At 44.1% G+C, this 12,759-nt stretch overlaps 1 pseudogene; it reads left to right on the plus strand.

Moving 5' to 3' along the window:
* The first annotated feature begins 4,440 nt into the window (after positions 1–4,440).
* Positions 4,441–4,815, plus strand: LOC142433641 (interferon-induced transmembrane protein 2 pseudogene; annotated as a pseudogene).
* The last annotated feature ends 7,944 nt before the right edge of the window (positions 4,816–12,759 follow it).

A 12,759-nucleotide genomic window follows, 5' to 3' on the forward strand; every position in this document is an offset into this window, starting at 1 on the left:
AGCTTCTCCAACATCACAGTGAGTATCCTGGCAAAAGGGATGTAATGTGCAAAGGAAACAGGGTGGGTGGACTTGTGCTGGTCCAGGAGTTCTCAACCTTCCTAATGCCGTGAACATAATTAAAGCATAGTGATTAATCAACAAAACAATACGTAATTATAGATTGTGATTTATTATTTCTAATTAAAAATAAATGAAATTTTATCTGGAAGCTTGGTGTAGCATGTGTAACAGTCTTAGTTTAACAACAGCACACTACATTGCTACATTTTGGGACAGTATGCATAAAAAGCCAACATCAGTGCAAAGGTTGAGATAGCTTCTTTCTCACCAGATCAAAAAATTCTCGGGGCAGTCTTTGCAAGAGCACAACAAAGATCAACTTCCACAAATCTACTTCTTTATTTAGATTTTATTGCCCACAAGCGGGAAAACCTTGTTTCACAAAGGTAGTTGTTGGAAATGTTAGAAGAATGTGCAACACAGTCTCAGAAAGAACAGGATATGACTTCAAATGCTTGCTCCAGAATGTTGTAACTGGAATTGTAGAGACATCACTTCTCGCTGCATTGCTGTCAATAAGCTCAATGAACTCCTCTTGTGCTGTCTCAGGAACGCCTTCAACTTTGACTGTGAATGCGCTTCTGGCAAGTGCAAATGGTGTGTCAAGTAGATTTGGAAAGTATGATGAAATTTCGTCTTTCACAGAATTTACCATTGTATCCCTTTTGTCGGTTCAATGTCATGTTCCTGAAAAAAAAGCAGATAATGAGGCACCATGTAAATTTTAAATTCATCCAATTTTTTTCCAAAGATAAAGTTTCATTTGGAATGATTGGATCTTTTCAGACAAATCGAGGTATATTGCATTTGGTCCTTGCAGTGATAAATTTAACTCATTCAAGATGGCAAAGATGGCGAACAAGTAAGCTAGTTTCTGCAGTTCACATTTATCATTGAAAGGTGCTTCGAACTGCGGTCTTGCTTTCTGATTAAAAACGTTTTGAGTTCATCATGAAGCTCAAAAACACGTTTTAAAACTTTTCCTCTCTACGACCATCTCACTTCAGTGTGAAATAGCGGAGCATTATTCGGAGCATCCAACCCATTGCACAGTTGTGAAAACAGCCGACTGTTTAAAGTGTTTGCCTTTACAAAATTGACAAAACTTATGACGCTTTTCATTACTTCTTGTAACTCTTGTGTCAGCATCTTCATTGCTAATATTTACTTATGAATCATACAGTGAGTTCCGATGACTTTTGGTGACTCATTCAGTACCAAACTTTGAAATCAAGATCTACACCTAGCATAGCTGGAGCACCATCTGTGCAAACACCACAAAACTTTTCCCAAAAAATCTTATGCTCTTTTAGAAATTAATCAACTGTGTCAAATACATCACATGCAGTAGTTTTCATTTCAAGAGGTTTGCAAAAAAGAAAGTCATCTTTAAAATCTCCATCATGAATAGACCTCACATAATCCAGTAACTGAACAGTTTGCAACATCTATAAATTCATCAAAATGGATAGTAAATATTGGAAGTGAAGCAGATTCAGTTTCCTGGATTACCTGATCAAGAGTATCAGCAGACACGTCATCTATTCTTCTGTGGACAATGTTGTTAGATAAGGAAATTGCACTTACTTTTGTAACAAGTTGGTCTATGATCATAACTTGAAAAATGTCTTTAGCTACTGGCAACAGTAAATCCTCAGCAGTGGTGTGAGTTTTCATAGTTCTGGCGATTCTGAGTGTCACCAAATATGAAGCTCAATGGCTACTATATTTTTTTGTGGTACTTGCCACCAATGTCAAGTCTGGCTTTCTTGAGTCAATCAGCTTTGCATCTAAAATATTTGGATCCTTGCCTGCAAAGCTCAGATGCTTACTATCAAAATGGCATTTTAGTTTGTTCTACTTCCTAGTTTCGGCTGATAAAGCTACACAACAAATAACACATTGCAGTTTCTTAATTCCTGTTGTAATTATTTAGGTAAAACTACAGTGTAAAAAAACCTCACTATATTTTCTTTTCTTAACATTCTTCTCTGCACAATTCATTTTCATGGGATGGTTTGCTAATGAAAATAATATATAAAAATAACTTTAATAATATAAAAGATGATACCTGGCATAGTTCTGTCAATACAGCTTATTAAAGTTTCCTATGATTTACCACTCTGCTTTATTTTTTACATACCTGTTCCTATCACAAGGGGGCAGTATTCACATCAACCACAGCTGAATATAAAAATAAAAAGACCAATCAGCAACCCAATTAAGTTCCCATGGTGAGAGTGTGTGTGTGTGTGTGTGTGTGTGTGTGTGTATTTGGTGATTTTACAGTACATGATTTTACATTTATCCAGTAATTATAATTCATTAATTGTCATTTCACCTCCAATAATGCTGTTTTCAACATAGTACCTTCTTTTAATAGAGTAGCTGCTTGCAACATAGCAGCTTCTTTCTGCATAGTAGCTTCTCTTGACACAGTAGCTGCGCTCTACACATGTGTGACTGGTGTGCAAAAGTACATTATGGTGCCAACCCTGTCACATTCACATTTATTTGTATGGGGTGTATGTGATGGGGTTGGCGCAATAATGTCTTCACACCAGGTACTCATATGTGGATGAATTTGCATGTGGGTGTGTCCACCTGGAGACAGATAGAGGATCGGTGTCTGGGTTCCTAAAACCATAGGAAATTTGTATTTTCTGGTGATCTTAGGTGACCCCTGTGAAGGGGTCACTTGATACACAAAGGGGTCACGACCCACAGGTTGAGAATTACTGATCTAAAGGTATGCTGGGAGAAGTAATGAAAAGGGAATATGCACATGGAGGCAGGTAGAAAGGCGACCATCATCTACAAATTTGTAGATGGCTCACAAGGAGTTGGAGCGACTTTGCACCACTTGGCTCTAGTTTAGTTCAAACTGAAGGGTTGGAGGAGGAGACAGGCCATGGGCAGTCCCTGGAGACCTTGTCAGAGTGGGAGACAGATTGTGCCTGAAGAAGGCTCTCCCAGAAGCTTAGGAAAGGAGGAACATGTTACAAATCTTGAAGCTGACTATTTAGAAGAAAAAGTCAGAATAAACAGAAAGGGTGTTTATAATGCCCACATCTGATACAAAAGTTAGAAATAATGGACATTGGTCTAAGAGTAGAAACACTTTTAAATCTCTGTGAAAGGAACAAATGATTGGTTATATTTTCATACTGTACTTCCATTATGGTAGTGGCCTCTTCCATTCCTGTTGATGCTCCAAGACTCCATTTGGCATGATGTGTGACAGGTAATGGCTACTGAATTTGTCCCTGGGTCAATCCAATGTCCCCCTCACTCTGGCACAAGGAGACAACCAAGTGGGTATAGGACGATTGGCGGGTACATGCTGAGCAAGGATTCTGGTCTCAAGTAGCTATTGCTGAATGTCACTGTGAGAAAAGGCAGGCCCAATTATTGCAGGAAAGTGCCAGCATTGAACTTGCATTGAAGAATGTCAGTAGCAATATTTGGGATGAGGATAGTGTGTGTCAGGACATGGCCAAGGCTAGTTGGGAGCAATTGAGTGGGCTAAGATGGGAGTGACTTACTTGATGTTGGATTTCAAACATCCTGGTATTTACCCAAGTCTCTTGTCCTCTTTGAAGAGCCCTCTTTTTGACATCCCCTCCACTGTTCCCCAGTCTTTGTAGAAAGAGTCAAAAAATAGGAAACTGATCGAAATAATGCTGACTCCAGAGGGGTGTGTGACCATGCCCAGATCCACTACCACTTGTTCCATTGCCAATTCCCCTCTTACCACCTGTGGCCTAATCCACTAATCCTCATCTATGTCTCTGCATTTGACCAAGATGAAAGGAGATGAGGTCTTCCAGGAAGCTCATGACCTACTGAGACTCCACTCAGATCCAGGTATGCATGACAGCAGTCATTCTAGGGCAGTTGAGTGCAGAGCGGTCTTTGTGGGAGGGGTGGTTAGAGGGTAGTTTAGGGAAGGGTTGGTGCTCAGACTGGTTTAGCTGCACCCTTTCATCCACCTGACCTCTTGTCTCATATTCTTGAAGGAATGATGCACCATGCTGCTGAAACGGGACTGAATGTTAGAAAAGACACGGCTTCCTCCCTTCATATCCATGAAGAGAACATGCCCAAAGTGAGGCCTTGGGGTTTGCTCATGCTGAGGGTGGTGGTAAGGATGGGGCAAGTGGGTGGAGGGCAGATTTGTCCCAGATGTCACCTCTGGGAGCTTTTTCTCTCACAATAGCTTTTGTCCTTCACCTTGAGCAACACTAGACCCTACCAGCTGGTTGGTCTGCCCACCATTGGGCAGAAGGATCTGACCATCAAGAGCAGGAACCTCTTAGAAAGTCAAGTGAGCGGCCTTTCCCATTCTGCAGGTCTCTGTGTCCTCACACCCAAGAGATGGCTCAAGAGGAGCTCAAGATGGGGGGGCTGCGGACCCCATACCAGGCCGCCCCCATGCAGTCCACCGTGATCAACATCCAGATTGAACCCCACGTGCCTGACCACGTCGTCTGGTCCCTCTTCAACACGCTCTTCCTCAACTGCTGCTGCCTGGGCTTCGTGGCCTATGTCTACTCCGTGAAGTCTAGGGACCAGAAGATGGTGGGCAACATGATTGGGGCCCAGAGCCATGCGTCCACTGCCAAGTACTTGAACATCTTCTCTACGGTCCTCGGCCTCCTGGGAATCCTCATCTTCGTCATTCTTCTCGCCATGGGCACAGGGATGAGTTTCCAAGCCCTGTCGCAGAAGATGGGCCAGCAAGGCCACTAGCCATTGCACCATGCTGTGTCCGGAACCTGCTGGACGACCTGACCCCTGGCCTGCCTGCAGCCGCTCCTGTCCACAGCCGTTTGTGCATGTATCTCCATCTCTCAGCAAGCTCAATAAAGCACCCTGGTTTGTAAAAAAAAAAAAGAGAGAAAAAAGAAAGTCAAGTGAGCAGCAGTCACCAGAGCACACTTGGAAAGGAAAGAGGCAGGGCTCATTTGGTTTGTGACAAAAGACATGTGATAAGGCTTGTTGTGGGAGATACTGGAATTCAAGGGGTTCTCCTGGTTCACACTCCCTGATTCATATTTCCTCCTTTTCATTGCAGATGAAGGCTGAAGAGGAGATGGACACAGGAAAAGGGCTGGAGCCAGAAGAGATTTGTGCGGGCAGAAAGCCTCTGTGCACCATCTCTCCGGATAAGGCCACCAGCATAAGGTCAGTTATGCCTTGTGATAGCCCTGGGGAAGAGAGGTGCATGGAATTAGCATCCCCCAGTTATCTATCTGGGTGAGTCCATGGGGAGGGCCATGGTCCCTGGGGGGTGGTGACATTGAAAAGTAAGTGAGACATACATATATGTATTCCTGGGCATGTGTGCCTGTTTCAACCAAGCAGACAAGCTCTGATTTTCTCCCTTGCCTTGACATTTAACAGTGACATCTTGGAATTGTTCCCCAAATTATTAAGCCTGGTGAGTGTATTTCTTTTTCCCTGAATCCTCCACCTGCTACATAATGCCACGCACAATGTTCCTGAGTCTTCTAGATCTTGCCCAGGTTAGATGTTTGTATCGAGCCACAATCTCCCTAGGAAGGAAGCACCTATGGGAAAGCTTTTAAAGCCTAATGACTTTCTGTGCCGTTCCCCACTATCACCTGATCTCTCTGGTGAAGACCCCATGAGAATAATGCCCATGGAATCTGTAGGGCCCTCTACTATTTGGCACCTACCCTGAACTCTCACCCTTCCCTCCTTAGTGTGCACACCATTTTCCCTGATCCTCAAGTGCCCCCACCCCAATTATCATTGCTGACATCTCCTTCCCACCCCCCAGGATGATCAGGGGTTGTCCTCACCTGTTTTCTCTGACATTGTGGATAACAAGACATTACCAGTCTGCAAGGTGAGGAGGCAGCACCAAGCAGGGTTTGAAGTAGTAGGTGAGGAGAGGATGTCAGCTAAGATCCTTAGTACCATTCTCTTTCCAGGGGCACGTTTTTGGGGCAGAGACCCTGAAGAATCTCGTCTGGAAGTTCCTGAAGCAGTAAGAACCCCTTGTGCCTGAGGCAGCACGCACATTGAGATGGGTCCATATGACCATGCATAGGCCTGAATTTGGTGGGGGCAGTGGGCTCTTTAAGTCTCTAAGGAGCCCTTGCTTCCCCTTAGGTATTACAGTATCTATGATAATGGGGACCGACAGAGTCTCCTGAGTGCTTACCACGACAATGCCTGCTTCTCACTGACTACTCTCTTCAACTCTGAGGGCCCGTCCCTGTGAGTATCTCAGACCAGAGGACAGCCCTGGACCTCTGATTCCCCAGTACATACTGACCAGTCCCCCACTTCCTTGTCTTGCTTTCTTCCTAGAATCAGCTTGGCCAAGTACTCCAAGGACAGCGGGGCTATGAAGCAGTTCGAGCACATCGGTATGTGTGTGTGTGAGACCGAAGATTGGATGGGGCGGGAGGGGTGAAAGGGTATATCATAGGGACCCAGTGTGTGAGGGAGCTCTTGATCATCTCTTGTATTTGCCCACAGGCCCACATGTTCAGTTGGTAAAACGCACAAAAAGTGAGATTGTTGACTTCCTCAGTGTGTTGCCCAAGACCCAGCATGACCTCAGCTCCTTCGTGGTAGACATGGGTGCCCAGACGGTGAGCAGCTGCTTCTGCCATGATCCGGGGCCAGAGGAGAAAGATGGGTAGGAGAGGCACTGAGTTCCTGGAAGCCTGAACTGTTTTACTATTTCAGAAGAAGATGCTCTGCTTTTCGGTCCGTGGACAGTTCAAGGACGGTGAGTGTCAAGTTTCTCTCCCTTGCTCCCCACTGTTCCCATTCAGAGGTCTACAGGCTTCCCTCCTCAGTTTTCTTCCCTTTCCCTTTATGCTGTCCAACCTCCACCCCAGCTCACATTTGACTGACCCACAGCCATGACTCCTTACCTGTCTTACCAGAGCCCAGGTGTTAGAGCAGTGGTTCTCAACCTTCCTAATGCCGCAACCCTTTATACTGTATAGTTCCTCATGTTGTGGTGACCCCCAACCATCAAATTATTTTTGTTGCTACTTCATAATTATAATTTAGCTACCGTTATGAATCAGGTGACGCCTGTGAAAGGGTCATAAGACTCCCAAAGGAGTTGAAACCCACAGGTTGAGAACCACAGTGTTACAGGCACAGGACATGGACTTTGGTGGCTCTCATCTTGGACCATCACTCTGTCACGCTGTGGCACCTGTTTAATCTCGTGTCCTCATTTACAAAATGAGACTAGTAATATCCCTCTCTTTGGCTACTGTGAAAAATGAGGCATATACACTTGTGAAGAGATTGTCACAGGACATGACAGAGAGTGGGGGACTTATCATTTGGAAGAGATTGGACCTTTTGTTGCTCTCCCGAATGCTGACACTATCCAGCACTCCCAGGGATAACTGTCCCTGTGTGGCATCCTCAATATGCCATGAGAAACAAAGACCATTGTTGAGTATGTAAAGCATGGACACCCTGGCTGGTTTTCTTGTGCTTTGTCTTTGAAGTAGAGAGTATGTGTGAGGCCCATGTCTGTGCCTTCGAACGGACCTTCCTTTTGACAACTGGCTGCGATTCCAGGTTAGTGCTTTTTGGGGTCCAAAGGGAATACTCATCCCAGGCTGTGGCCATAGATTGGGATGGTGATCAGGGATTCCTCAGGATTTCCCCAGTTTTGCAGAATTCCATACAGTAGATTCCAGGAGAAGACTGGCCTAGTGGTTAAGAGTGTCAGCTGTGGCATAGTGGTTTCTTCCCAACTCCAGCCTTCACTAGTTGTGCGATCTTAGTCAAGTTACATGACTTCTCTGTCACTCTGTGTCTGTCTCTAAATATGATGATTAGAATAAGCAACCCCTTGGGCTGTGTAAAGATGAAGGCAGCTATGAAGCTCTCTCTGGGGTGGGGGACACCTATACACCTAGTGAAGGTGGCAGACAGCTCTGCAAAGGCAGGTTCTATGTGAGTCAGGGAGGCAGGCAGAGTCATGCATGGCAGGAAAGTGGTTGTCCAGTGTGGGCGGGATTGTTGTTGGGGCTGTGGGATTGTCCATATGTCCAGCTGTCTCATGCCCTTCCTTTTTCCAGCATATACATCTTTAACGACCAACTGACTGTGACTGAAATGAGTCCCAACGAAATTCCAAGTCCCTTCTTCACCCCAGAGCCCACACCCACCTGCAGCTTTGTACCCACCACATCCCAAAAGCAGCAGGAAGTGCAGCAGACCCCCTCTACCTGGTCTGGTATGAGTCTCCTATGGTCTGAGAAGTCAGTTTGGGAGTGGTTGAGGATGGGAGAAGCTAGTGAGTGAGTGACAGAAACTTTCAGGTAATGCATTTTGCTTCTTAATTCCCTTCATTGTCTCTCTGGACCTCATTCCCTCTGTGTGCCTATTAAGCCACCTAGCAGTTTACAACAGGTGCTCAGGCTTCTTGAAGTCCATGGACCCTGTGCTTTTATGGACACACATGTGTCTAGGAGTTTCCCTTACAAACTGTTTTGTCACAAGAACTGTGCTTGGAGGTAGGTTTAAGATACACAGCTTGGTAAGCCACCCTGTGTGCTTAATGTTTCCAGTTCGGTCCTGGTGTGTGTAGCCTGACCTTTCTCCACGCCAGATACTTCCATGACAACCACTGGGATGACACCAGACCTCATATATTTTTGCTGTGTCCACAGCCAAGTCTTGGAATATAGGCCAAGTGAACAGAGACAAGGTGGTCTGGGGGTAACATTCAGGCGTCGTGGCTCTGAGGATCCCCTGACTCTTCTCTCCTCTCTCCAGACAGTGACTGAGGCCTCAGAAGGTACATGCATGAGGCGGGGGGCACAGACCCTACGAGGAAGACTCCAAATGAACCAAGGCTCAGGACATTTTCATCATCCTTGTTATTCTCACCCTCTTGTGCCACCCAATTTCTCCGTACTTTTTAATAATAAAGGCTGATGTTGTTTGTTAGGTAAATTCTAGGCAGCATCACTTTGAGTCATGCATTATCATCACTTGCCAGTAGCGTACCTCCTACAGGGGTTGACGTAACACTTGAGCACTGAATTCTCTGAAGAACATGGAATTGGGACCTATGATAGCAAGTGACTAGGATAGGGAGCTCAGGGAAGGCTGCTCTCTGGGACTGACTTGGATCTGATTCTCAACCTGCAAGAAGGAAGATAAGGAAGATAACCGGGTCTGAGCACTGTATGCAAATGAAACAGCTAAGGTAGTGGTCTCTTTTCTATTTAACAGTTTTATTGGCACTTCATCCATATACCACACAATTCAATAGTCCAACCTATTAGGAAGAGTTGTACAATCTTTACCACAATCAATTTTACAACATTTTCCTTTTCTCTGTACTCACTGTTATTCATGCATTTTTTTCAATTTTGGCAAAAATATACACAACAAAGCATCCACGAATTCAACAACTTCTTCATCTATAATTCAGTGCAACTGATTATACGCTCTGATTTTACAACCATTACTGTTATCCCTTCCCAAATGGTTTGACCATCATTAAAATGAACTCAGTGCCTCCTAAACAAACAGTCTTCCACCTTCACCCTCGATAACCATATGTGAGGTTTGGTTTCTCTTTTCAGTAGTTTCTGCATATCATATATGTCCTACACTTCCAGTTACATATATCATCACATCAGCTCTGATTTTTATTCCACCCCTGCATCCACTGATTGCTCGCCAATTCACCTCTCCCTCCTCCTGCGCCCCAATTCCCTATAAACCATTGCATCAGTTATTGTCTCTGCATCCACTCCTTCTATGGTTCCAAAAACTGGGAGATATAACAGAAACAATTAAAAAACAAGACAGAAAGAAGAAAATAATAATAATGAGGATGATAAAAAGATGAAAAGGAAAAAAAACATAAAATGTATTTAAAAAGCCAGTGAAGAAATGTCTGTCTTGGATCAATTGATAATATTTGAGAATAGAACAAAATCAGGTTGAATTCAAGAGTAAGATCAACTGACCAAGGATCATATCATACTGTGCTTCAATTCATCATTATCAAGTTTACAATCACCTCTCTATGTGCATACAGCTGTTCAAGTCTTCCCCTGTGAATAGAGGGGATCTAGAGCCCCAATTTCACCACACATGGGTTTGGTGTGTCCATGTCCTCCATAACCTTATACAAATTTGATGTTCATAATTTAAGCTCCGATAAATTTCTTCATCATATTTGGATTTTATTATTTTCAACTTTGGATCACACAGGCTGGTGTGTGCTTCTTCCATGGGAACTTAGTTGACACCTCACTTGGATGGCTGTTTGTTTGAATGTAAGACTTTAAGACCCCAGACACTATTCCAATAAAAAACTAGGCACTATCTCCTTTCTTCACCACACTTGCTGTAGCACCCTTATACTCAGTGAACTCTTTGTAAACGCAGCTTGGATTAAAGCTAGAATTACATGGGGGCCAAGACTCCATCTGCTTGTCCTCAGGTTATGACTGGCTCTGGTTTATTTGGAGGTCATACTATGACAAGAACAACCACAACCAGAATCAACAAATTTAATAACAAAAAAAACATTAAAGAGTCCAAAAAAACCCAATAGAATAAAAGATAAACAATGTCAACCAACTCCTTAGGATATAAAATGATTACAACAATAACATCAATTTATCCAATGATATAAACTTGAGGTACTGTTGATATACAAGGAGTTTATGTGAATCCTGTCCAACTGTGAGCTGCTATCCATGAGTTGTTGCTTTGTACTGATTGGTTTCTCAATTGATTGAATTCTCTTTACAATGAGAATGGGAATTGGTGCTAGTAGAAAATTTCCTGCATCATCAGGTTATTGACCTTCCTAATGCCATGACACTTTAATAAAGTTCCTCATGTTGTGGTGACCCTCAACCATAATATTCTTTTAATTGCTACTTCATAGCTATAATTTTGCTACTGTTATGAATTGGGCCACCACTGTGAAAGGGTCATTTGACCCCCCCAAAGGGGTCGTGACCCACAGGTTGAAAACCACTGCCTTTCCTCTCACACCAACACCTGTCATATAAATGCAAAGGGAGCATTGAGGCACCACATACATGATGGTTCTGGGTCTCCTTTCATTGGACACCCATTTAGCCAGGGGGTCCACCCAAGGTCCAACACCAGCTGATTTCAGTCTTGGGGTGACAATTCTTACATCCTCCACCATCAGAGTATTTCTGTCCTAAGTCTATGGGTATAAGTAGTTCTGAGGTAGAAACCAGTTCATTCAGTCAAGCTTCCAAGATGCTGAGTCCTTCTGGTGTGACCCTAGGGGGATGCCACGTTTCCTGTAAAGCCAGCATGTAAGGTCAGTGTAGTGCCCAGTCCTTGGTGTGGTTCACAGAGAATTGTGTAAAATCATATTCTGTGTCTACCAAAGACCATAGAATTGGATGTATTTTCCCCTGTTGTTGCCTATGATTAATGTCCAGCATCTCGTCTCATTGTGAAGCTGCTCCTCCCCCTTTACTTACCATAACCACCAACAGAAACATCAGTGCCTCCTCTGAAATGTAGATACTCATGTCCTCAGGTCTCAACCTGACTTTCCCGTAAGGTTCTCCTCTCATTCTTACGGAGGGCCTATTGAGCTTTCACAGCCTTGTCTCAATGTGGTACGGCATAAGATGGACGGTCTTCTCCCTTTACCCTTCGTTGAATGAGTGATCCCAGTCCATGCGAACTCTACTCCCTTGAGGAGGTTCTTTTAAGTGCACCTAAGGGGGTGATGTGGGGCTCATAGCTGGTAGAAAAACATGTCACCCCTTTTTGTGGGAACTAGTCCCACTGATAGGTAGGTTCATTGTGCCAACCTGATCAATATGAACATGTGGGATTAATCATGTCACAGTTTCATTGGAGGGCAAAGAGATAGATAGCTCTGCAAGGCCCACCCTCCTCTTCCTAGCTTTATGGAGGTCGGAGTGTGCTGGAGTGTACATGCTGCTGCTGTAGCTAGTTCTCTGCCTAAACCTGTGAGGTACACCACCTGTGGGTCAGGCCAACCTGTTGATCGTGTCTATAAAGCTTGAGGCTCCTTCGAGACCTGCTTTGCCACACTGCTGGTGCATATGTCACTTGAGCTTGCGGCTGGTGGATCCTGTTGCTTTGCATTGCTTATGTTCAATATCACATCGGGCCTGTTTCACTAAGTTCCCAAGCTACTGACTGGTGGTGACCCATCTTGCTGCTTGCTGCCTGTGGGAAGACTATGCTTGCTTTGCCCTAGGGAGGACTCTGCTGTCTGCTTCCTTGACCTTGGACCCAGAAGCCCACATGAGTTAAAGGACTTCCAGAATAGTAACTGTTCCACAGAAGTGAGTTGAACTGAACCCTCTGTACTGCTGTGTAGATGAATTAGCTATTATAATCCTTTTCGATGGATAATCCTATCCTCTTATTTACTTATAAAATCATAAATGTCCTGGTTTCATTTCTCTAAAGAACCCTGCCTAACACAATTGGCACTTGGAGTTGTTCTAGAGAAACAAGATAACAAATATGGATTATCATATTGGTTCAGCAAACTGATTAGGCCGAACAGCACTGAGAATCTGCCTCTAAACCTAAAGGCATGGGTAAATCTGACACTATTACCAGAGTGAATGGTGTTAATCCATGGTGTGAAGTTGCAAAGCTAGTATCTACAATATCACCACC

The sequence above is a fragment of the Tenrec ecaudatus genome, chromosome X (genome assembly GCF_050624435.1).
Source record: "Tenrec ecaudatus isolate mTenEca1 chromosome X, mTenEca1.hap1, whole genome shotgun sequence".
Lineage (NCBI taxonomy): Eukaryota > Metazoa > Chordata > Mammalia > Afrosoricida > Tenrecidae > Tenrec > Tenrec ecaudatus.